The following is a 23,524-nucleotide window of genomic DNA, read 5'->3' on the forward strand; positions in this document are numbered from 1 at the left end:
ATAGTATTAATTGTGAAAGGGCTTATTTGTTGACCCTTATTAAATTAAATTGAATTAAATTAAATTAAATTAAATTAAATTTAATTTAATTTAATTAAATTAAATTAAATTAATTAATCTTTTCTTTTATTGCCAGAAACCTTCATTATATCAAAATTAAATAGTATTAATTGTGACAGGCCTTATTAATTGACCCTTATTCTATTTTAATCTGATTTGATTTTTGATTTGATTTTATTTCATTGCCAGAAACCTTCTTTGTATCAAGATTAAATAATACTCCCACGCATTCTGTCACCAATGCCTAATTTTTTCTCAAACCAATTTAGTTTTCTTTCACTGGTGAAACAATGAAACACAAGATTCATAGGGGAACTTGACTTGAGCTTTTGTGAAATTCCGATCTTATCCTCCCCTCCCTAAAACGCCTCGATTTTATCAAAGACCCATTAACCTTTTTCCAGATTAATGATCATCCAAGAAACTCCCCCCAACACCTAACAACGCTGCAGCGCTCCGTGTGTTTCAGACGTGCCCTCTGGGACTTTAGCGAAGCTGAACGAACATTTAGAGACAACTGCAGATTCATTCTGCGTACAAATTAGCAGCTTTGCTTATTTCCTGAAAGTCCCGGGAGAATAGGAGGCGATATCATGTGTTGGGATTCTGTTTAGAGGAGGTCACGGAAGGTTGCCACACATGCAGACGAACAGTGGCAAGGTCAAACTTTGAGCAAACTGCAGCTAATTACATGCTAATACTCTATAGAGGACTGCTGGCTTACGGCTGCTAAGCAACTAAATAATAAGGACACTTAGAAAGTGGCTTCAGACATGTTGTCTGCAGTGAGCGTGTGTGTAAATGAGAGTGACTGTGGATAAAGACCGCTCATAGACTTGAGGAAATCAACCATTAATCAGTCGTGTCTTTGACACGGCACTATAAGGACACGCAGCCTTTAAAGAGATTTTGAATCCTTTGAATCTTTTTTTTTGTTTTTAAAGCATAGTTCCCTTTCTGTCGGTCTCTCGACGTTGTGTCGAACCGACAGAATGGGGTTTGTCTTGAGAACCTATCATCTTCTGAGTATTTAGAAAAGGCCAATGAAAATTGGCGAATGAAATTTGCATGCCGGGCTCCTCCCCGGATGTCCAGGTATAAGAGGGAAGCCGGCGTACTCATTCATTCACCTTTTGTTCTTCAGAGCCTACGCATCTGGTGAGCTTCTCTACGATCTGGGTGATCATTCTTTCTGCTGGAATCTACGACGTGGACAGCGGACGGTCCCTTCCTGCAGTGACCCTGGGCGTCTCAGCAGTTCCGGAGGTGTTCGAGCAAATTTCCTTTTCTAAAAGAGCAAATTTCTCCAGCGTGGCTTGTCCCGCTGTTCTCATGGGTGCAACACACTCATCGAGGAGGGGGACGGACACAATGCCTGCTTCCAGTACGCTGGGGCAGACGTTGTGGATACGTCCTGCCCGCACTGCGGGCGGTGACGATTCAGACGTTGCGTCACAGGTGGCTGTGTTCCCACGGGACTCAGCCACCACCTCGTTTGCTCCCCGTTCCGTGGCGGCAGGACTACGGCCCTGCCGTCCGCTATGGCAAGCAGCGAGGGTGATATGAGGATTACTGTGAGCGATAATCCGCCAGCCACGGCTCACGGACCGTTCACACCTCGTTTCGCTCGTCTGACCGTTCCCCAAAAAAGACGGTCCGCCGTCTTATTCCTCAATCACGTATTCGGACACGATGCGTGATGATGAGAGGTCTCTTGCAGCATCGGGGGGTGACGTACTGCCATCCGACTCCGACGATTCTTCGGGCTCCCTCCCTCGGGGGGTCGAGCCCAGGAAAAAGCGGATGTCGAGATGTCGGCCATGCTTTCCCGGGCCGCCGTGAGTGTTGGGTTGCAGTGCCCGCACTGCCTCTCCCGGCGTTCGCGGCTGGCTACATGGCGCCTCGGGTTTGAGCGCGGCTCCAAGCCGCGCCCGCCCCCAGTGCCGTGTTTACCGGAAGTGCATGAGGAACTTTGCAAGACCTGGAACGCCCCTTCCGGCACGTTTCACGTCAAACAAAGTTCTGTCACCCTCTCTTCCCTCGAGGTTGAGACAGCTGGAGGATGCGTCGGTGTCCCCAGGTGGATTTGCCGCCGCGGTGCACTCGTGCCCGTAGGTGGCGGCCACCTGGGGGGGCTCGACCTAGACTCCCGTCCAAAGCATGTGGTGTCTCGGCATCTCTGGTGTCGAGAGCTTACATTGCGGCGGACCAGGCTGCCTCCTCTCTCCACGCTATGGCTCCTGCCAGGCCAGGGCGTTGAGAGAGCTCCACGAGGGTAAGACCGACCCAGCGCTTATGCAGGAACTCCGCGCCGTCACCGACCTCGCTCTACGGGCGACCAAGGTGACCACGGGGGCCCTGGGTCGGACGATGTCCACACTTGTGGTCCATGAGGAACTCCTCTGGCCGATACTTGCGCAGATGAGTAACGCTGAGAAGGTCCGCTTTCTCGACGTACCCGTCTCGCAAGGGGGGGCTGGTTGGTGTTACTGTGGAGGGTTCTCGACAGTAAAAAGCAGTCCTCCGTGCCGCAACTCGGCCGCCTCGGCCGTCGAGTCCCGTGCACTGTCTGCTTCCCAGCAGCCCTGGTCCTCTTCAACGCCCTCCAGTGACCTGGAGGAGACAGCGAAGAGGAGACCATCGCCCCATCAGCAGCCGCGGGCAGCGGCTGTCATGGGATCACCTCAGGGGGATCGAGGCTACCATTGGGCCCGACCCCAGCCACAGCGCTGGTAGGTCGGATAGGGACGGTTCCTGCCCCGTCCCTCCATCTGCTGGCCCCCTCTGGGGGGCTGGCGCCCACTTACTCTCAAAAAGGAGAGTTTCCTCTCTCTCTGGGTTACCTCAGCCGCTCTCACCCTCTGCACGACGGTGAACGGCAAACTCGACGTTGCGTCATGGCAAAGCGCAATGTCGAGTATAAACACCAGCCCTCAGCACTCTCAGTCAGACAGTGCGTTGAGCTGCGCAGTCGCCAGGCAGGAAATATGGCAGAGCCGATCTCCTCCCCGGGGGGCCTCCCCTGGCAAGGAATCCGTACTGCTAGCCATCGAACCACCCTCCGCGGGGGCGATGAAGCAGATCAACCTCTAGTCCCCTGTCACAGTTCTGGGAGCCCCCAGACTGTCAGGCGGGCTGAGGAAGACGATCCGTCTCGGCTACGCGATTCAGTCGCTACACGTCCGCCCAAGTTCCGGGACGTCCTTTTACCTCAGGCAGAGGCAGGGATGCCCCCGTACTTCGGGCGGAGGTCGCCTCCCTTCTGGTGAAGGGAGCGATCGAGCCCGTCCCACCGGCCGAGGTGTTCAGCGGGTTTTACAGCCCGTACTTCATTGTCCCTAAGAAAGGCGGAGGGTTGCGCCCTATCTTGGGTCTGTGTGTTCTGAACAGGCACCTACACTAGCTGCCTTTCAGGATGGTCACGCAGAAGCGCATCCTGGCGTCCGTCAGGCGTCAGGACTGGTTCATGGCAATCGACCTGAAGGACGCGTACTTTCATGTCTCGATCCTCCCTCGACATCGGCCGTTCCGACGGTTCGCGTTCGAGGGACGGGCATATCAGTACAGGGTCCTCCCCTTCGGTCTGTCCCTGTCTCCACGAGTCTTTACGAAGGTCGTGGAAGCCGCCCTCCTTCCCCGTAGGGAAGGAGGTGTGCGGGTACTAACTATCTCGACGACTGGCTCAAGTTTTGGCACACTCTCGAGATCTGTTGTGTACACACAGGGACCTGGTGCTCCGGCACCTAGATCGGTGGGGCTACAGGTCAACTGAGAAAAGAGCAAGCTCTCCCCGGTGCAGAGCATCCTCTTTCTCGGTATGGAACTCGACTCTGTCCTCACGAGCGGCCCCGCTCACCCCCGGGGGGGGCGCGAGTCCCGCGACGAGGAAGCCCGCACCCTCGCGGCCTCCCAGAGGCAGCGCGACTGACTAGCGCGCCCGATCAGTGTTGAACTGCCTGAAGATCAGACAGTCAGCGGTCCCCCTGTAACAAGAGGCTCCTGGGATACATGGCATCCTCGGCGGGGGTGGTCCCCCTCGGGTCGATGCACATACGACCGCTCCAACACTGGCTGCAGAGTCAAGTTCCTTGGAGAGCGTGGCACACCGGCAGCAGGCGTATGGTCACACGCTTTTCTGCCGACACACCCTAACCCCCTGGTCTCCATGACCTTCTTGCGGACAGGGGTCCCCTTTGGGATGCCTCCCTGCAAGGTTGGGGTGCCGTGTGCAACGGGCAAGCAGTGTCGGGGCGGTGGACGGGCCCCCGCCTGCGTTGGCATTTCAACTGCCTAGAGTTGTTGGTTGTGCTACTTGCATTGAGGAGGCTACTACCTCTCGTGCAGGGAAGCACGTGCTGGTCCGGTCGGACAGCACAGCTGCTGTGGCGTATTCTTTCACTCACAGCAGCTAACATGACTCGCCCGACGCCTCCTCCTCTGGAGTCAGCAGGTGATCAGCTCCCTGCGAGCCACACACATCCCAGGCGTCCTGAACCAGACAGCCGATGCGCTCTCTCGTCAGTCGACGCCTCGCGGAGAGTGGCGACTCCCTCCCCGCGCAGCCGGCTCATTTGGGGCAGTTCGGCCAGGCACAGGTGGTCCTGTTGCCTCCCCGGACTCCACCCATTGTCCGCTTTGGTACTCCCTGTCCGAGGTACCCTCGGCACGGATGCCCTTGCGCACAGCTGGCCGCGGGACAAGCGGAAGTACGCTTCCCCCCAGTGAGCCTCATTGCACAGGTCCTGTGCAAGGCCAGGGAAGAGGAGCATCAAGTGGTACTAGTTACGCCCCTTCGGCCTAACCAGGACTTGGTTCTCGGAGCTGAGGCTCTGACAACAACTCCCCCCTGGCCGCTCCCCCTGGCGGACAGCTTCCCCAGGGGAAGGGGCACGTTACGGCATCCCAGGCAAAACCTGGTCTCCATGTCTGGACGGGACGAGGAGATCCTGAGTGACCCACCCCCGGTCCGGTTGGGACGTCACTCAGGCTAGGGCTTCGGCCACTGGGCGGCTATACGCCCATAGGTGGCGCCTCTTCTCGTCCTGGTGCTCTTCTCGGCGAGAAGACCCGCGGAGTTGCTCGGTCGGGTACGAGCTGTCCCGTCCTCAAGAGAGACGGGGGAGTAACCTCTCCCCCTCCACACTGGGAATGTATGTAGCCGCTACGGCCGCTCATCATGACCCAAGTGCTGGGTAGCCTCTGGGACAGCACGACCTGGTCATTAGGTTCCTAAGGGGCGCGAGAGGGTGACCACCTTACCCGCGCTCCGTACCCTCTTGCGACCTAGGTGGCGGGCCTCAAGAGGCCCCGCCCCCTTCGAGCCTCTCGGGGTTGCCGCTCTTTCTCAGTCTTGATAAAGACGGCTTTCCGCATGGCGCTCACCTCCAAGAGGGTAGGGGATCTGCAAGCACCCTCCGTGTCCACAGATTGCCTAGAACTCGGGGCCGGGATTCTCACGTTATCTTGAGACCCCGCCCCGGCTACGTGCCCAAGGTTCCCACCACTCTCCCGAGAGACCAGGTGGTGAACCTGCAGGCGCTCCCCACCGGGGAGGAAGACCCAACCTATCCGTGTTGTGTCCAGTACGCGCACGGCGCCTCTACTTGGACCGCACGCAGAGCCCAGAAGCTCTGAGCAGCTCTTTGTCTGTTTCGGAGGTCAGCAGGAGGGCTGTCTCCAAACAGAGGCTGGCGCACTGGATCGTGGATGCCCTCGTTAGGGCATACCGATCTCATTTCGCCCCTGCCCGTTGGGGGTGAGGCACACCCCTCGTGGGCACTGGCTCAGGGCGCCTCTCTGGCAGACATCTGCAGAGCTGCGGGTTGGGCTATGCCTAACAACTCCGTGAGGTTCTAATACCTACGCGCGGAACCGGTGTCAGCCCGCATCCTGGCAAGGTGTGGGACCGGCAGCCGGTAGGGCATACGCCTGCGGAAGCCCTTCCCCCTCCGGGGGGAGCAGTGGCGATCCCGCCTCACTTCTTTCCCCTCGGGTAAAGAACAGGCATTCCATCCATCACTAAGCACCCTTCCAGGGGACAGGCTGGGCAGAGCAGCCCTGCCCCCTTAGGCCGGGGAACAGTTGAGTTATCTCCCACATAGCTCTAACCGGACCTAGTGCTCCAGACGTGGTAACCCCCCCTCCGTGGGCTGTTCCGTCTGATGTATCCTCATGAATGGTTCCCACCTTGGCAACCCATGACCTCCCCAGGTGGACTCCCACCTTGCGGTTAACTCCTGCAGTCCGCACATTCCTCCCATGAGTTCTCCCCTGATGGTGAGACCATGTGGTGTCTCCACTAATTCCTCCCTACGGTAGGTAGTGGCCTCTGCAGCTTTTTTCCCCCAGGGGGGAATAATGCTTACCCAGTGGCCCGTACGGTGCCGGGCGGCTTCTCGCCATTTAGAGAACTAGGCCTCCGCCCGTGACGGCCGGTGACAGGGGCTTCCCAACTTTGTGTAAAGCTCTGGGTCCCCCTTCCTCTCCACTGGAGGGTCATAATTTCGCGTTAGCGTGTTCGTCTGACTCGCCCAGGCCAGTCAACGTCGCTCCGCAGAGATTGTGACGCGGCTCAGTGCTGTGGCGTTTTCCATACGAACCCCATTCTGTCGGTTCGACACAACGTCGAGAGACCGACAGAAAGGGAACGTCTTGGTTACGGATGTAACCTCGGTTCCCTGATGGAGGGAACGAGACGTTGTGTCCCTCATGCCACAACACTGGCCGCCCACCCCAGCGGTCGGGGGAGGATGCTTTAGGCTCCTCAGACCAAAGGTGAATGAATGAGCACGCCGGCTTCCCTCTTATACCCGGACATCCGGGGAGGAGCCCGGCATGCAAATTTCATTCGCCAATTTTCATTGGCCTTTTCTAAATACTCAGAAGATGATAGGTTCTCAAGACAAACCCCATTCTGTCGGTTCGACACAATGTCTCGTTCCCTCCATCAGGGAACCGAGGTTACATCCGTAACCAAGACGTTTTCCATAGTCAGGTAAGTGAATTTTCACATCCGTAATGGTCCATATTTCTCAGAGATTTCCCCATAAAAATGTAAATAAAATAACTATTTTGTGGTCTATGACGAGTCATCCCTACTCCATTTGCTGGTTATTTTTTCTTCTGGTTTGTACATTTGAATTCACAGAAATCCTACAAAGTATTTCCTCTCTCAAAAGCGTGCATCCTTTTTTGTCACATCCGTAACGCATGTTTTTTTTCTCTTTTTTAAAAGGATCACTGGGTATAGAGCGATGTATGGTTTAATATATGAACAATGGCATTGACTTTATAATTGTGAAATAAAAAAACAGTGTAAGTGTCACAGTATTGATAAACTTTGAAAAAATATTTTTACTTGGAGGCCGCCATTTTTTGCGTCAGAATCCGTGATGTCAAATGGTTGCAACATTAACCTGTTCTCTTTCGCAACAGCGAAGCACACACGTTTTCCATATATAACAGTAAAATATGACACGTAAAACATAAGATCAGATATACAAACACACAGGGACAGTAGGTGGCGGTATGTCCTCTTGACACGAGCCAGCCTGCCAGCCATAAAAGAAGAACACGTTCAGTATTAGACGTCTGTTGAAGGTGAGCGTGCATTAAATCATAACTTTAAACTACCACCTTTGAGACATTTAAGACTATTTAAGACATCAGCATCCACCATAATCGTATACTTTATACATTATGAGAATATACTGATAAACACAATAATAAGATGCTTGCGGATTGGTTATTTATTCTGTATTAGAGCACACGTGAATATTAGCCCCCGTCAGCTAATGACCGAGGGAGACAATAACGTTAGGCTACTGATGTTGATAAATCAACATCAAAAAGTCAAAATCTGGATAAAATCATTGTATAATGGCTAAAACATTGTGTATATGATAAATTCGAAATGATTTTTGTTATTAATATGCATGTTTGTGTTGTTTCTGACAAACAATATTAAAATGTAGGAAAATACACCAAATAGCATCTTTATTTTCTTTCTTTCTTCTTTTAGCATTATATAAAAGGAGGAGCGACAACAGTAAAGGATGAGAGAGAACCAGGCCTGGACTTTACGTTATGTTTTATTATGTGACCGACAGTCGACCGCGAGAGAGCTGCCGGCATTTTACTTTCGTTTTATTGTTTGTTTATTTTATTAAAGTTTTGTTGTTCAACGTTCGCCGGTTCCCTCCTCCTTCTTCCTTGCTGTGAACATTGTTACACACATACACACACATATATATATATATATATATATATATATATATATATACTGTATATACTATCCTACAGAACCTTATATTTACTGAAGAACTGATTAGTGCGTCTGTTTAGTTTGACTGCCTAGCTGTGCGTGCAACCAGTTTACGTCATCGAAAAAGAACATGGCGGCCTCCTTAGGTTAAAATGAGTATTACATTTAGGGTTTTTTTAAGAGCTGAAAATATTTGATGTGTTTCTAACGACAAATGCTAGTAGTGTAAGGCTATTACAACGCATTAAGCCTAAATTAAATCTCTCTATACACCGGGTTCCTTTTAAAAACTCATGCATAGACTCATATTTTCTGATGTCTGGACTCACCAGGGGTTTGGTAAAATATAACCAGATGGTTCAATATAAATATTGATATTAAATTAAATATTGTTGTAATAAATACATTCTCTGAGAATTTATATTTCATGTTTTGACTAAAAGTGTCACATCCACAGCACTGGAATTGCCCAAATAGAGACGTTATGAAGAATCTTCATGCAGCTCTGCAAAGATAGCTCAATGTGACCACAAAGCATCATAAAAGTATCACAGGTTAGAGCTGCTCGATTATAATCATTATTATTTTGGTCAATATTGAGATAACGATTCTTTAACATGATTAGTCACTAACTTTTGAAACAACATGAGAATTTGACCATTTTTTCAGCTTGAATTTAACTGAAAAATAAATATAAAAAACTGCACCCCTGTAGATCTTTGCCAAATGGAATGCCACACAATAATCATTTTACGTCAGTTATTTTATTTTTGTAATCGTTGTAAGACAATATCACAAATGTTGTCTATATGACTCATCACAAGTCTTGTGTTGAAGTTTTTGTTGTGTTTAGACATTGCTAAAATGATTTTAATGCACGACATATTTACGGATTATCCCGCTTATTCCAAGTTAAATAACAGTATTGATGTTTACAGTGTCATTTTTGATCAGACAGGTGAAAATGACAGTTATTCTCATAAATTAATTTCAAACATTAATCAAGCTGACTGGAACATTAAACGGTTTTAATGCACACCTTCCAGCCAATCAGAATGGAGTATTCAAACAGACCATGGTATAAAATTTAATATGGCACATCAAGTTTTTGGCACATGAAAACCAATTACATCACCTGGGCCATAGGCTTGAGAGCTTCAGCAAAAAGAACAGCTTTTTTCATTTGAGTTAAAAGTGTTATACTAAAAACTATAAAATTGCCAACTTAAATTTATAATGTATCATGAGTGCTAAAGAAACAAAAGCAAACCAATCAGGAGCAAGATAATACATAAAGAGTTTACCCAAAAATGCTGTCATCATTTCTCCCCCTTATGTCATTCAAAACCTGTATATGAGCACAAAAGAAGATATTTTGAGATATGTCTCAGTGGTTTTGTGTTCATATAATGGACGTCAATGGGGCCAATGTTATTTGGTTACCAACATTCTTCAAAACAAGCAGTCATACAAATTTGACATAAAGGTGAGTAAATGATGGAAAAAAATATTTTGGGGTAAACTATCCCTTCCACAAAAATTTAAGCTGGATAGATACCTTATGGTGAACAGATGCTCATTGGCGTGCCTGTATGACTTCGAATATTCACAGAAGAATGCAAGTAATTTGCCTTAGAGATAAAATGAGGAAAGTACATGACATCATTTCAATTTTTTGGGTGACCTGTCCTTTTAAGGATCCCACACTCTCTCATTTTTTCCTCTCTCTCTCTCTTCCTGTGGGTATGGGGGGCAGGCACTCGCCTCTCTCTCACAATTAGCCGTGTCCTCCATCACAGCAGCCCTGGGACTCTCCACAGAAGCACGTGGGAGGGGTGAGCACTGAGAGAGTGAAGAGGAGGGGGAGGAAGGGCAGGTCTGAGACCAGACAACGTGCTAATTACATGTCACTGATTCACCGCTATCAGCCCTTTATTCACATCTGAGCTGGAACAGTGGCTTGGCTTGCTCTTTTTCTTTCCTCCTCCCACTGATGACCCCGTTCACCGGCGTTGGTGGAGTGGGCTGTGGTTGCCGACCGAAACCAGACGCTTTTGAGAACCCAGAGCAAGACATGAGATCAAAATTGACCCTACTAACGTTCTTAATAAAAACTGGGCATGATTCATTAGCATGTTAAACATGTGGGGGAAAAGCAACAAGTAATAATATCTTGTCCTACTTGTGACATCCAATCAAATCGCAAATGATAAAAACAGGTCCCACCCCCTGTAATAGAACTAACTCCCTGCTGACAAAAACAATAGAAACCATCACAGAAATTCTAATGGATCTAATGGTTACAGTGGGAATTGTATTTAAATGGTTTAAATGGAAAATGTCTGTGTTGGGGTCTTGGGGTGGGATGTTTTCTGATGGATGGGAACCAATAAAATACAATTAAATTAAAAAAAAATTAAATCCTAACGGAAAAAGGCCCAGAACGCACTACACAACATAATTTTGTAATGGTTTCAATAGTAAACACTTGATGGTTTATAATGGTATTTGTAATGGAATTCATTACGATTTTAATTTTCGCCCTATGTTTGATTCACAATGAACAGATATCCTGTTGGTTAAAGTCCCAGTGAAATTAAAGATAACAATTCCTATTTTTTTATATTGCAGTGTTTATTGTAAATAGCTTACCAATATGGGTCCTTCTCTTTTTAAAACTTGTGTGCCCTCATAATCTTAAAGGAGACATCAGATGAAAACCCCACTTTTTCTGTGTTTAAGTGCTATAATCGGGTCCCCGGTGCATCTAGCAACTCAGAAAACGTGAAAAATAAGAACCCAGTAAGTTTGTTTTGGTGTGCCTTTCCCTGCAAGCATGTGAGAAATTGAGCCATTCAGATTTCGCTCCGATTGTGACGTCCAAAGCCTTAATCTACACAGTTCCACCCACCGCGCTCCGCCATTGTTGTTTTCACAAACGACAGCAGTGTACGTGACGCCATGGCTAAAGTTCGTGGACAACATGCAATGTAGTCGCTGCACAGAGTCCAAACCTAGGAAGAGACAGGAGTGGATTTATTTTATTTTTAGTGGAAAACCAACAGAAACCATAAGTAAAAACCTGCTTGTTTGCGCGAATCACTTCAAACCGGAGTGCTTTATCAACCTGGGACAGTACAAGCAGGATTAGCTTCAAAGTTGTTCCTCAAGAGGGATCGAGACCGACTGAACGAGACAAAACTGCCGATGTAAGTCATATTTATCAACAGTCTGAATTGACGTACATGTACCGTATATATAGGAGGATAACGTTAGCATACGATAGCGAAGGGAGCTAAGTCAGTCACGGGCTAAATAGAACATTCAAAGCCAGTGTTAAACTCACTGTATATAAGTACAGATGGACACTTGGAGTTTAGCTGTATGAATGTTAATACATTATGTGCGTTAATATGTTTAGTTGCGGCAAGCTGTTTGTTTTGCTAATGAACAGGGGCGAACACTGCGGTTAGTTTCGTTTTAAACGTCTCAAATCATTCGTGCTTAGGCTGAAAAATCTGTAACAGCAAACTAGCTCTCACGTTGTGTGTGTAACGTTATAACTTGTCAACGACAAGCGCTAAAATCCATGTGATTCCGCTGAGATCTGCAGTGGATTCCGTGGATTTTAGGTAAGCATACACGCACAACGTAAGTGTCACGATCCCAGTCCGTGTTTCCCCTGTGTTGGTGAACTTTTCTGTCACTTCCTGTTCTGTGCCATGTTTTGTAGTCCTTTGTAGTTTTTAGTGTTAATTAGTTCCTCCAGGTGTGTCTTGTTTGTTTCTATGTATTTTTAAGCCCTAGTGTTTCCTTTGTTTGGTGTCGGTCTTTGTTTCATGTTTTGTTTTTGTGCCTCCTTCGTTCTGTGGATTACCTTGGTTTGTCTTTGTTTATTTCATTAAATTCAAAACTGCACTTGGTCAGTGCACGTGGTCTGCTCCCAGTTCCATTTGAAAATGCAACGGCTGTTTTTATACATCCAATCAAATCGCAGGGAAAAAACAAGCCACTCCCACATTTTTTTCTCATTGGAGGTGTCAGAATACGGAAGTAAACACGCAACTTCCGGTTCACGGGGACTTTAAAGATCTTTTCGTTATACTGCACAAATTCACAGGTCAAATTTTACCAAATGCACTGGAAACTGTAGACATAAGCTTGCGTGCCTGCTCTCCCCTGCAACTGAACACAACGCAACATCTTCCAGCCTGTGTAGCTATGCGCTGGAAACTCAAAAGCTTCAAAGGGTTTTTAAAAGAGGCGAGGCAAATTGGATTCTTTAAATGATTATTATTGGAGCATGTTTGTGTAGGGATTCATGTCTTCATCATTACAAATGTTCCTCTGAGGAGGTATCCCTGTTAGTTTTGTGGTTTTAGTCCTATTGGATAATGGATTAAACGTAATCGTTGATCTTACCCGGAGGATGGCTGGCGAAGTCGATAGTGAAATGATATGCTGTTTAAAAGAATGTTTGGAAAGCTTAAAGAAAGAGCCATGCTTGTTGCTAGAGGCTACTGTGGGTGGATTTGGAATCAGACTGTTAATGATCAAGAGAATTAGAGAGATCCGTTCTGGCTGAATTAGGAAGATATGCAAGACCGGTGCATAAGGGGGGGGTATTGAAGGGGGGGCTGGTGGGTGAACAGGAATGTGGTCCCTGGCCCTGTGATGAGATGCTGAAGACCCTGGTGCACATTAAATAAAGAAGCTTCCATTAGTGTGTATGTGAAAACTATACGGTACTTAACAACATAAACACAGATGTGCTAGCACGACACGCAGATATTATGAGAGAAGATTTTGCCTGTCATTATGGCTCTTCTGCTCAAGAAGAAATGAGGTATGAATTTTAATGTTTGCCTGCACAATTAAAGGTCCTTTAGATAAAGAGGATAATTAAAAAACATTGCTCTCGGGAAAGACATGTTTGTGGTACTATGGGATTGAAAGTCACTTGTCTCTGTATATGTCATCTTACGTGTAGTGTGGATGTACACAAGCAAATTTAGCAGTGGTTACTAAGGCAAATGCCACTGCTCATAGTTTGGATTATGGATTTAAACTCCCTAAACCTAAATATTAACATTCTCTGCGTCAGCAAAACAGAATATTTTGTAATTTGGCAACATTTCTAAGGTGGAAGAAGGCTGTTTTTGTGACATTTGAGATGTGATTTTTAAATGACAGGTTGCTGTCTAATATAACGCTTTAACTGTATTTGTTGGAGTAACAGTGCAGCCTTCAATTTGCAGGTTATAATCCGAAATATTCTGCTCACGTGTCTTTGGTCCGATAAGTAATATTTCTGTTTAGAATTTAAAAGGAAATTACTAGTCATCCAATGTTTTATATCTTCGATGCACTCTGCCAATTTGGATAGCTGGAAGGAATCATCTGGTCTTTATGAGATATATAGCTGAGTATCATCTGCATAACAGTGGAAGCTAATTCCATGTTTTCTAATAATGTTTCCAAGGGGCAGCATGTATATGGAGAATAGCAAGGGTCCTAAAACCGATCCCTGAGGTAATCCATAATTTACTTGCGTTAGATTTGATGATATATATTTTCTTTTATGAAGTTATTGTGTCCGTGTTACAAGTTCATGTTGTCATCTTTAAAATGTTCAGAGAGTGTCCTAGCTGTCTGACACATACATTATTTTATGCCGTGTGTGTCTCAGTGGATCGATTTATGCTGCGCTTAAGCGCTTAATTTATAATTTAAAGGTTAATTGTTATGGTATACGGACACTTTATTCCCGTTACAAGTTCCTATAATTCAGAGACTTTTCAGGGGCAATATAATCACTTGTCAACATCTCAATTCTATTCTTAAAATTTAATTCTTGACCAATTCAAGACATCTTATCGAAATTTCTGTGTTTTTACATATCGCAATGTAAATCATAGGGAGAAAAACATTGCAATGTCAGTTTTTTCAATATCGTGCAGCCCTAATGGACGACTTACATTTAGCCAACACAATCTCTCATAGGAATTCGTAACTATTTTACGAAGTGGCTAATTTGTATGAAATCATCTTATTTGTATGCAGGTGACGCTAGGGGTGAACTAAGGAGGTTAAAGGGGTCATATGACATGGCTAAACGAAGATTATCGTTTGTTTTAGATGTAATGCAATGTGTACTGTATACACGATTTAAGGTTCAAAAACACTGTATTTTCCACATACCGTGCATGTTTGTATCTTTTCTTTGCCCCGCCTCTCTGAAAGACGCAGATTTTTTACAAAGCTCATGGCTCTGAAAAGCGAGGTGTGCTATGATTGGCCAGTTAACCAGTGTGTAGTGATTGGTCGAATACTGCAAGCGTGTGAGGGAAATGTAACGCCTCTTACCATATTTGGAACATCAGGTTCCTCTTCAATTGTACTGACAGGTACGCCCACCTTACTTGCGTATACATTTGGGCGGTCTTAGTCAAATCATACCACGAACTGTCGTAGATTTGTGGGAGTGTGGTTACACGAGGCATTTCAGGCAGGTCTGGGTGAGCATTCGCTTTAGATAGAATGCACTTTCATTTTTCCAATTTTACGTGTCTGATACATGCATGGGCAAATTATAACACACCAAAGACACAGAAAAACATGTATTCGCGCCATATGACCCCTTTAAGCCTAAAATGTTTCAGTAAAGTCCTGAATGTTTTTTACCATGCCCTGTAAGAATCACTTAGGGGCCCGTTCACATTTCACGTTTTTAGCATGTGCAATTTTCTTATTTTAAATAGAGATGCTTGGTGAAAGAGCTCAAATAGAGCGACGCAGTCACATGGTGTGCACACTTTTATCTAGGCACGTCGGCAAAAATATTTCAACTTTTCAAAATCCTGCAAGTGCACAAACGAGCACTCTGAAAAAAATGAGAAAGAGGCACAGCTCGAGTTTTCCACACGTTTTAGACGCGAAACAAGTGTTTTCTAAGGCATGGATGTCTCTGGGCTAAGCCCCAGATATTCATTTACCCTAGAACTGCCTCTCTTTGTATGTTTTAGTACAATTCGCTTTCGAGCCAGTAACTTAACGTTAGGTTTTGGAGTGGGGTTAAGGGAGGGGCTTCAGAATTGCTTTTTTCTTTCTTCGAAAAATCATACTTTTTTGTATGATTCACAACGTACATATTTGTGCATATATTAGGGATGCCACAATACTCAATACAATATTGAACCATTCGGTACGACCTCCACGGTTCAATACGTGTAAGTGAATTGCGGTTTTCCGGTTTTGCGTTTAAAATTTTCTGTGTGCTTAATTACACTGTGAACTGGCTCTGTCCGTGTTTGTCTGTATGCTGAGATAGATAAACGCATCCCCACGAGTAATATCTAATAGAGAGTGGTGGTCGGGTGGTGAAGCGAGACGCTTGCCTGCAACACGAGAAGCAATGTGCTGTTGAGTATAATGCTGACGAACAGACGCAGGCTGGCTTTATTGTATGCCCGTTGTACTAAAGTGATAATGTCCGAATTTGGCACATCAAGAATGTATTTTTACACTGCATACGAAAGCAGCACGTTGGCGATGCTCTCAGCACATGCAGAAAGAGCCTAGTAGGGGTCTACAGCACCATGCCAAAGTCCGTTTAACGAAAGTCATGCCACTCGGCGGCCTGTCGGACAGCTATTTACGTCATAGCAAGAATTTCTTTCAATTTATTGCAATGGCAGTGACGCACCTTGTTAATATATTATCTTTGGCCTTTCCCATTGAGCGCACGTTTACTTCCATTACAGCAATCGCAAGTTTTGCATTACGTCATTTTAAATACTCTGATGCGCAAAACCTCTTCAAGAAGCTTATTTTACGGGCATGTTGATGAACAGTAAACCAAAAACTGCTATGAGCTGCCAGTGTAAATCTTTACATTCATTCAATACACAAGGAATTTGTACAAGTTGTTTTTTGCTTAAAGATAACGTAAAGTTAAATAAAGAGAATTTCAGTAAAAACGTTGTTTTTTCTTCTTAAGTTTTTACTGTTCCTGTCACATAAGCATAAAACAATCAAAAAACGCTTTAATGTGCTGAAGCCATCAGAACCGAACCGAAAACCGTGGGCCAAAAACCAAGGTTCATATTGAACCGTTGCATCTCTAACGTATATACAGTAAATATGCGTACAAATTATCTTTAGCACCATAGCAACCACTTGGTAACGCCCTTAGCAACCACCCTGAACATTCAAGCAACTGCATAACAACCTGCTGAAAACATTCAGAACACTTTAGCAACTGCCGAGCAACCAGCCATAACACTCATCACTAGCTGTGAGTTTTTCCTCATAAAATGTACAAAACCTACTTGTTATAACAATTGTCAATGAACCCCTTTAGTTCTCTTACACATCACAATATCCCGACTGTACAAACTCTTTAAACACACACACACACAAACACTCATTGTTTTGCTCAAATAAACAAGTTTCTGTTCTCCACCAACACCCCCCAAGACACATGAGCCCCCCACCACCCCAAGACACACGCATTCCCTAAGACAAGAACAACTATTGTAGAAAGAAATGGTACATCATTATAAATTGGTGAAATCGCACACACCCACACACCCACGGGTACGCTGTAATTTTTGAGAGAGTGAGACCCTCCCAGCTGCCATCGACTGCAGCTGTGCGCTGAAGCAGCAGCGAGAGAGAGAGAGAGATGGGGGGGGGGATCGAGCAAGAGCGGGGTGCTGCCAACTGCATAATGCTCTCAAATAACCCAGCCACTCTCCTTTCTCCCTGCAACACCCCTCACAAACACACACACACTCTTTGACCCTGTTATTTTCCTTCTTCTGCTGCCTCCATTCTGAAGACGGCTCTCAATGGTCTTTTTTCTTAATGAACTTTTTGTTACATTCATGAACTTCTTTTAAGATGTTCAATAGGTGTGTGTTTGGTTTCACTCTGTATGGGTAACAACACAGCATACAGTAGGTTAATTTATAACCCAACTCTTGGTTTTGTCTATATTTTACCCATCCATGAGTTGAAAACAACCCAGCATTTTTAAGAGTGCATTTAACACTTCATATTTCATCATTCACAAGCATCTGTTTTACTTCAACGCATTTCAAAAGTTCAGTATTCTTCATGTGCCAGTGACTTTGCTGTGTGTTGCCCGTCTATTTTTATGATGTGATTAGTAGGCGTGTCTAGTTCTGGTTGTCCTAGTAACAGTTGTAGACATGAGTAACCATCCACTACAGTAACTGATGAGAAATGGATGACGTGAGCTTTGCTGGATTCATTGCCATTGGCAGTCGCTTGTAATTTGCATAAAGAACTTTTCTCAACTTTGCAGCATCGCTGGACACGCAATGGTGTCTGTCGCTTGCTGGAAGTCACTAAGCGCCCTGCTAGCCGTTGATGGTGTGAACATGTCTTTTTATGTTTAAAGCTGCTCTATGTCGCCATCTCTGTTTGAAACATAAAATTGCAGGCTACTTTACGTACTTAGCTTTCAGCTCTGTGCCCCTGGTAACTGCCAATACTCGTTCCTGTTTTATCCCTGTACAAAGATGTGATTGACTTTACGCCTTAAATTGTTAAGTACAATCAAACTCATTTCAACTTACTATTTTACATGTTAAAATGTTTTTACATGAATCAATTTCAACTTGTCAAACCGGTCAACATTTTTAACAGCACGTTGAAATTACTTGTAAAGCTCATTTTAATTGTACATAAAAAATGTCTCCTATTGTTTTACAGTCACATCAGAGCAGTAAAAATACTTCCTCTCTGGCTTTTTCCCAGATGAGAGCAATGGCAGAGGTCAGAGCTGTTTAAAACACAACCATGTTTTACTCTCAGGAGGGATTACGCACAAGTCATAGTACAAAACAAACAAACATCTCAGACCTGAGAAGAACAAGATCTGTTTGTATGACATAAAGGCGTAATGTAGGTTTAATCCCACTGGCATCAGCCATGCCTGTCACTTTTCTTCACTTTTTTCAACTGCATGCTGTAGTGTTGGGTGATATGCTCCAAAGGCAGATCGTTCTATGTGAGCCAACGGGAACAACTCGCACTCTCGATCTAAATCCTCACGCGCATAACAACCTCTTTTCTGTTAGGAAAAGCTCGAGCTGTGCGCATTACAACCTTTCTTGTGTGCGGAAAACTAGACCAGGGATGGTCAACTGGTGGCCCCGCGGGCCAAGTGCGGACTGCCATCTTTACCTGGCTCGCCTTAACATTTCAAAAGTGGAGAGACTTTAAGAACAGTGTGCTTCAAGAAATGCACGTCCTGAGTCACTACATCTTTGAAAGTCCAAAACGCTGCTACATTCAATACAAAAGTAATTCCCGCGGTTCATAACGATATATTGCTGTCTTATAAAGCGATTTGATCGGTCAGTCCAAGAAACTTAATGTTATTTACAACGTTAAAATCGTCAATCCACAGCCACAGGCAGCCGGTTTGCGCATGCAATAGGCAATCTTGTGCCGCTGAAACGGTTGTCTCAGATAAGGGAAAAACTGTGTTGTTTTTATTACTGCATTCATTATGTATGATTTAAACAACTACATTTACAAAAAACAGCTGTTCATCACTTCAAAGGATCTGCCCTTCTAAGTGCGTAGGGCACATGAATGCGATGGAATCCATCCAAAGATGCGATAATAGCATTCAGTTTCTTACACGGACCAATTGATTCGCTTTATAAGATGCAAGTTTAACATCACAAGATACAGGGATTACTTTTGTGCTGAATGTATTAACGTTTTTGACTTTCATTGATTTGACTTTCAACCAAATATCTTCATAAATAGCTTCTTGAAAAATCTATGCCACCCACATCTTGGATGTACTGGGGGTGAGTAAATTAACAGCAATTTCATTTTGGGGGTAAACTAACGCATTAAGAAATATAAAATACAATTAAAAAGACAATATCCCTTTTAATTAAATATCATGAAAATGCAAGAATACTGGATGCAATATTTGCATGCATGTTTTAATATGTGACCTATAAGTAACAGCAACAAAAACAGTATAAGAGGAACAAAATGCAATAAATAAGAGAAATACAAAATAACAAAAGAAATGAGGATTTGGTTAAAAAAAACTGGCTCGCATCCTATTTATACTTTTGGAATCTGGCCCTCAAAGAAAAGTAGTTGAAAAGACACCTGCCCTAGACATTATGTACAAACTCTCTAGCGCAAGGAAAAGCCTGAGCCACGCGAATTACAAGCTCTCTACTGTTAGAAAACGCGCAATGTGCATTTTTTATATTAATTTGCAACATTCATTGGCAAAAAGCCAATTATCGTCAAAGGAATCAGTTATTGGCAAAATGACTGACTATCCATACTATTGTCTATCGGAACCCTAGCATTCTGCCATGGCAGTAATTATTAGACCATCTTCTATCTTAATAAAGTATAAGCAAACCCATGCAGACTAAAGTGTAGGTCAAAATTCTGTGAATCTGCCCAGAGCTGCCCACATGCACGCTGCAGGCCCTTTAACTCTCAATGTACACGTAGCACATCAAGCAAAGGTCCAATGAGAAGACACCAGGAAATGTAATAAAAAACCTTCCTAGGGGGAAAATGCCTTCGCTTGCATTAACATTTATAAACTTTAACTCTATTTTTGCCTGTTGTTCTCAAGCATAGCAGTACAGGACAGATAATGTGAGATAGTCCTCACTAGCATCAACAGTTTAATTTGACCTGAAATAAAAAAACAACAACTCCAAATGTCATCTCATGTTTGTGTTGCATGCATTTTTATTTAAATGTGTAGATTCAACACATATTCAACTTATGGTATTAAAGGGATGGCTCACCAAAAAATAAAAATTCGGTCATCATTTACTCACCTTCGAGTTGTTCCAAGTCTGTATACATTTCTTTGTTCTGATGAACACAGAGAAAGATATTTGGAAGAATGCTTATAACCAAACAGTTCTGGGGCACTTTTTCCTACAGTTTGGTTACAAGCATTTGTCCAAATATCTTTCTTTGTGTTCAATCAATCAAAGAAATGTATCCACAAGTTTCCTACGGCCCATGACGCTTTGCGCGAAAGATGAGAGAAACTTACGGTTCAATGTTAACGAACGCATTTTCGCCGCATTTCAAGTCGTTGGTTTATAGCAGAATGTAAACTTACACACTGACAACACTTATAAACTACATCAGCATTCTGTCCGCTACTTTAAAGAGGAATAGATGATGATTTTAATAATTGACGGCGGATATTTAGCAACTTTATTGATTCTGTTGTTGTGACGGTAAACCAATGAGCAATTCTAAAATCATGGAGGGTTTTCAATATCTTTACATGATGTCGATTGTGTGATATTTAAAGACGTGGAAAATCATAATTTTACCATCAAATGCAAAGGGTTGCACGGGCGCGTGCACATATCATAAAGCTGAACATTAATCTGATAAATGTTATACTAAAGATCACGTGCTAAAGCAGCCTTTTTACATTTTTAAACATTCTCTCTAGGTTTTGTTAAAAAGGTGGTAAGTGGAAGAAATCTATACTGTACACCAAGCATATCAAATGAGAAATGTTGTCCAAGTCCACGTCACATGTGATGTCTTCCAACAGATTTTGACAACACGTGTCATGGCTCTGCTTCCTTTAGTCATGTTTTTCTTGGTCCTGTAGCAGAGCCATGGCAAAGCCTTTGGTTATGTGTGGAGAGAAACATATTGTCCTTTTGACAATAATGTGCGTTCTCTCCAGTGTCTCGTCATTGGCCCCGCCCCTCTCGTTTCCTTGTTATCTTTCCCTGAGTGTTTGATTACCCTCACCTGCCCTGTGTCGTTATCCCTCGTTTGTCTTGCCTATTTAATGCCTCATGTTTCATTGTCCTGTGTTCATTCATTGTATATGGTTCTTGTGTGTGTACTGCCCCGTGCCTAGTGCTGTGTGTTCCTGGTCCTGGTTGTTGCGTGAGTTTAGTTATTGTCAGTTCTTTGTAGTTTTGTTCAGTGTGGTGTTTAGTCCTTGTATTTTAGTTTAGTCAGTTTATGTGCCTGTTCTGTTCTTCCATTCATTATCGTGTTTTGTTCCCCACTGTGGGTTTTTGTTTTGCGTGTTATTTTGTAATATTAAAGTCTTGTTAACCCCTTCACTGCCATTGCCTGCATTTGGGTTCTTTCCACGCCAGTCCGTGACAACACGTCAGTAAAATACAGTAAAGAATCCTTGTAAATCCAGTTTACTGTCTCACGTTTTTTTTTATTGAAGACCTTACAGTGTTTTGATGATTACATGAACTCTATTTGAACTCCCTTTTAAAACAGCGTAATCTCTTTTTAAACATGAGCACATTCAGTCTAAGTGATGTTTCATGTTTGTTATCTATTTGTTTGAGATAAGCGCTCCACATTTTAAAGTTCGTATTTGAAAAACTGTACAGTCTCTCACAGGAGCAGTCCGTCTTAACTTTAGATCTGTGTGTGAAGCGCTCTTTTTTTTTAAGACGTGAAATTAGCTTCGCCTGGTTGTAAGTGCAGCCGTGAACAGCAGGTGTTGCTCATCAGTTTCCAAATTATTTTTTAATAGATTCCCACATGAAACCAACAGTATTACAATTCAAAATATGAATCACAGTTTCATATTCTGTCTTCAGAATAAGTTATTCAACGCTGAATACAACACTTCACAGATATCTTTTAAGACATTTATTATCCTGTAGAAACAGTACAAATGTTTGCGATAACAAATGTCTGCTGCCTTATAAACGAATCCCTTTCAAACAGGGCTTAATAGAACTTAAATCCCAAATCCTTAAATCAGATTTTCTGTCAGTAGCCTATTCCTCTCTTTCTCTCGCTCTCTTTCTCTCCCAGAATGCACCACGGCTCACAGCTAATTTTAGACTAATCCAAAATAGAGAAAATCTAGAAACTGTGATCACAAACAGGGCAACACAAAGTGAATCTTATTTACAAATCTTATAAAAACTGCTCAACATGTCAAAATGAATGAGAAGAAAACAACATCTAAAAAATAATCAGACTCTCGATGATGTTAGCAAAATCAAAAAGAGATTCAAAAGGTCTAAAAACTGTTCAGTGACTGTCTGATGTCATCAAATAACATTTACCACACAAGAAAAAATGAACCATAATAAGTTTATGGAAAGCAATTATTTATCTTTTATAGTCACAGCTCTACGTGGAGTTATGAGAAAGTGAAATCTCAATGGGTTTTGATGTTTTTATGACAAGTGAAGTTTCACAGTGAGATATGAAGCAGGCTATTATATGAAACTCTGACTGACACAATGACCTGTGCTGGCATCAGCTGAATATTTCCTCTGTCACAAAGAGAAAATATTTATGACATAGTGTAAAATGTGCTTTCACAGCCATAAGAAATATTTATGGTTGGCAAATTTTCTGGATTCACCAGCCAACTGTTAAAGGCGGGGTGTCGGAATTCCGCTTGTTTAGACAAAGTCGGGTCGAGTACCAAAACAACCTTGTAGCCAATCAGCAGTAAGGTGTACAGTGCACAGGACGGACATTAGTCGAGCCGAGCGCTGACGAAAACGAAAGATGGGGGTAGGGGTGTGTCTGTTTTGGTGATTTGAACATCAGCGGCTAAGAGAAATCGGACACCCCGCCTTTAAAATTCCTTTTTTGACTAAGGCCTCTGTACACATCTAACAATTAAATTTAATGTTCACAGTCTTCCATAGTTAAATGTGTTCCTAAATGTAAATGTTCTGACCAGCTTACACTAAATTTACATTCTCTGACATTCTCTCTTTTTCATTTTTCTATTTTGTATTTCTTTAAAAGGAACCGTAAATGAATGTATAATGTTGGTGTTTGTTGGATCAGTGTAAATTAGCCTTTACAGTATTTGCAAAAATGTCTTCATTACCCAGAGCCGATTCTTCCTATAGGCAAACTACACAAGTTGAGTAGGGCCCCTGCACCACCAGGGGGCCTCCTTGAGTACCGAATCAAAAACACTATAATGTAAACAAGACGCGGATTCAACTTTCTGCCTTCGGAGTGTTACAAACTTTACAGGAATCATTTGGAAATTTACTTTTTAATACTTAATTTATTTAATTACTGTGACATACTCGGACATCATACAGTGCGCGCAGGTGACGACATGCGCATAATGTGATGATGCGTCTTACATATCGGTCAGGTCGTCATTGTAAATGAGAA

General features: G+C 44.0%; 1 protein-coding gene across 3 annotated transcripts in view; it reads right to left on the reverse strand.

Annotated features, from left to right (window-relative positions):
• Window positions 1–23,524, reverse strand: part of znf512b (zinc finger protein 512B) — a 72,285-nt gene that overhangs the window by 34,776 nt on the left and 13,985 nt on the right. The gene's annotated exons all lie outside the window — the stretch shown is intronic.

Source organism: Triplophysa rosa, linkage group LG21, assembly GCF_024868665.1.
Source record: "Triplophysa rosa linkage group LG21, Trosa_1v2, whole genome shotgun sequence".
NCBI lineage: Eukaryota > Metazoa > Chordata > Actinopteri > Cypriniformes > Nemacheilidae > Triplophysa > Triplophysa rosa.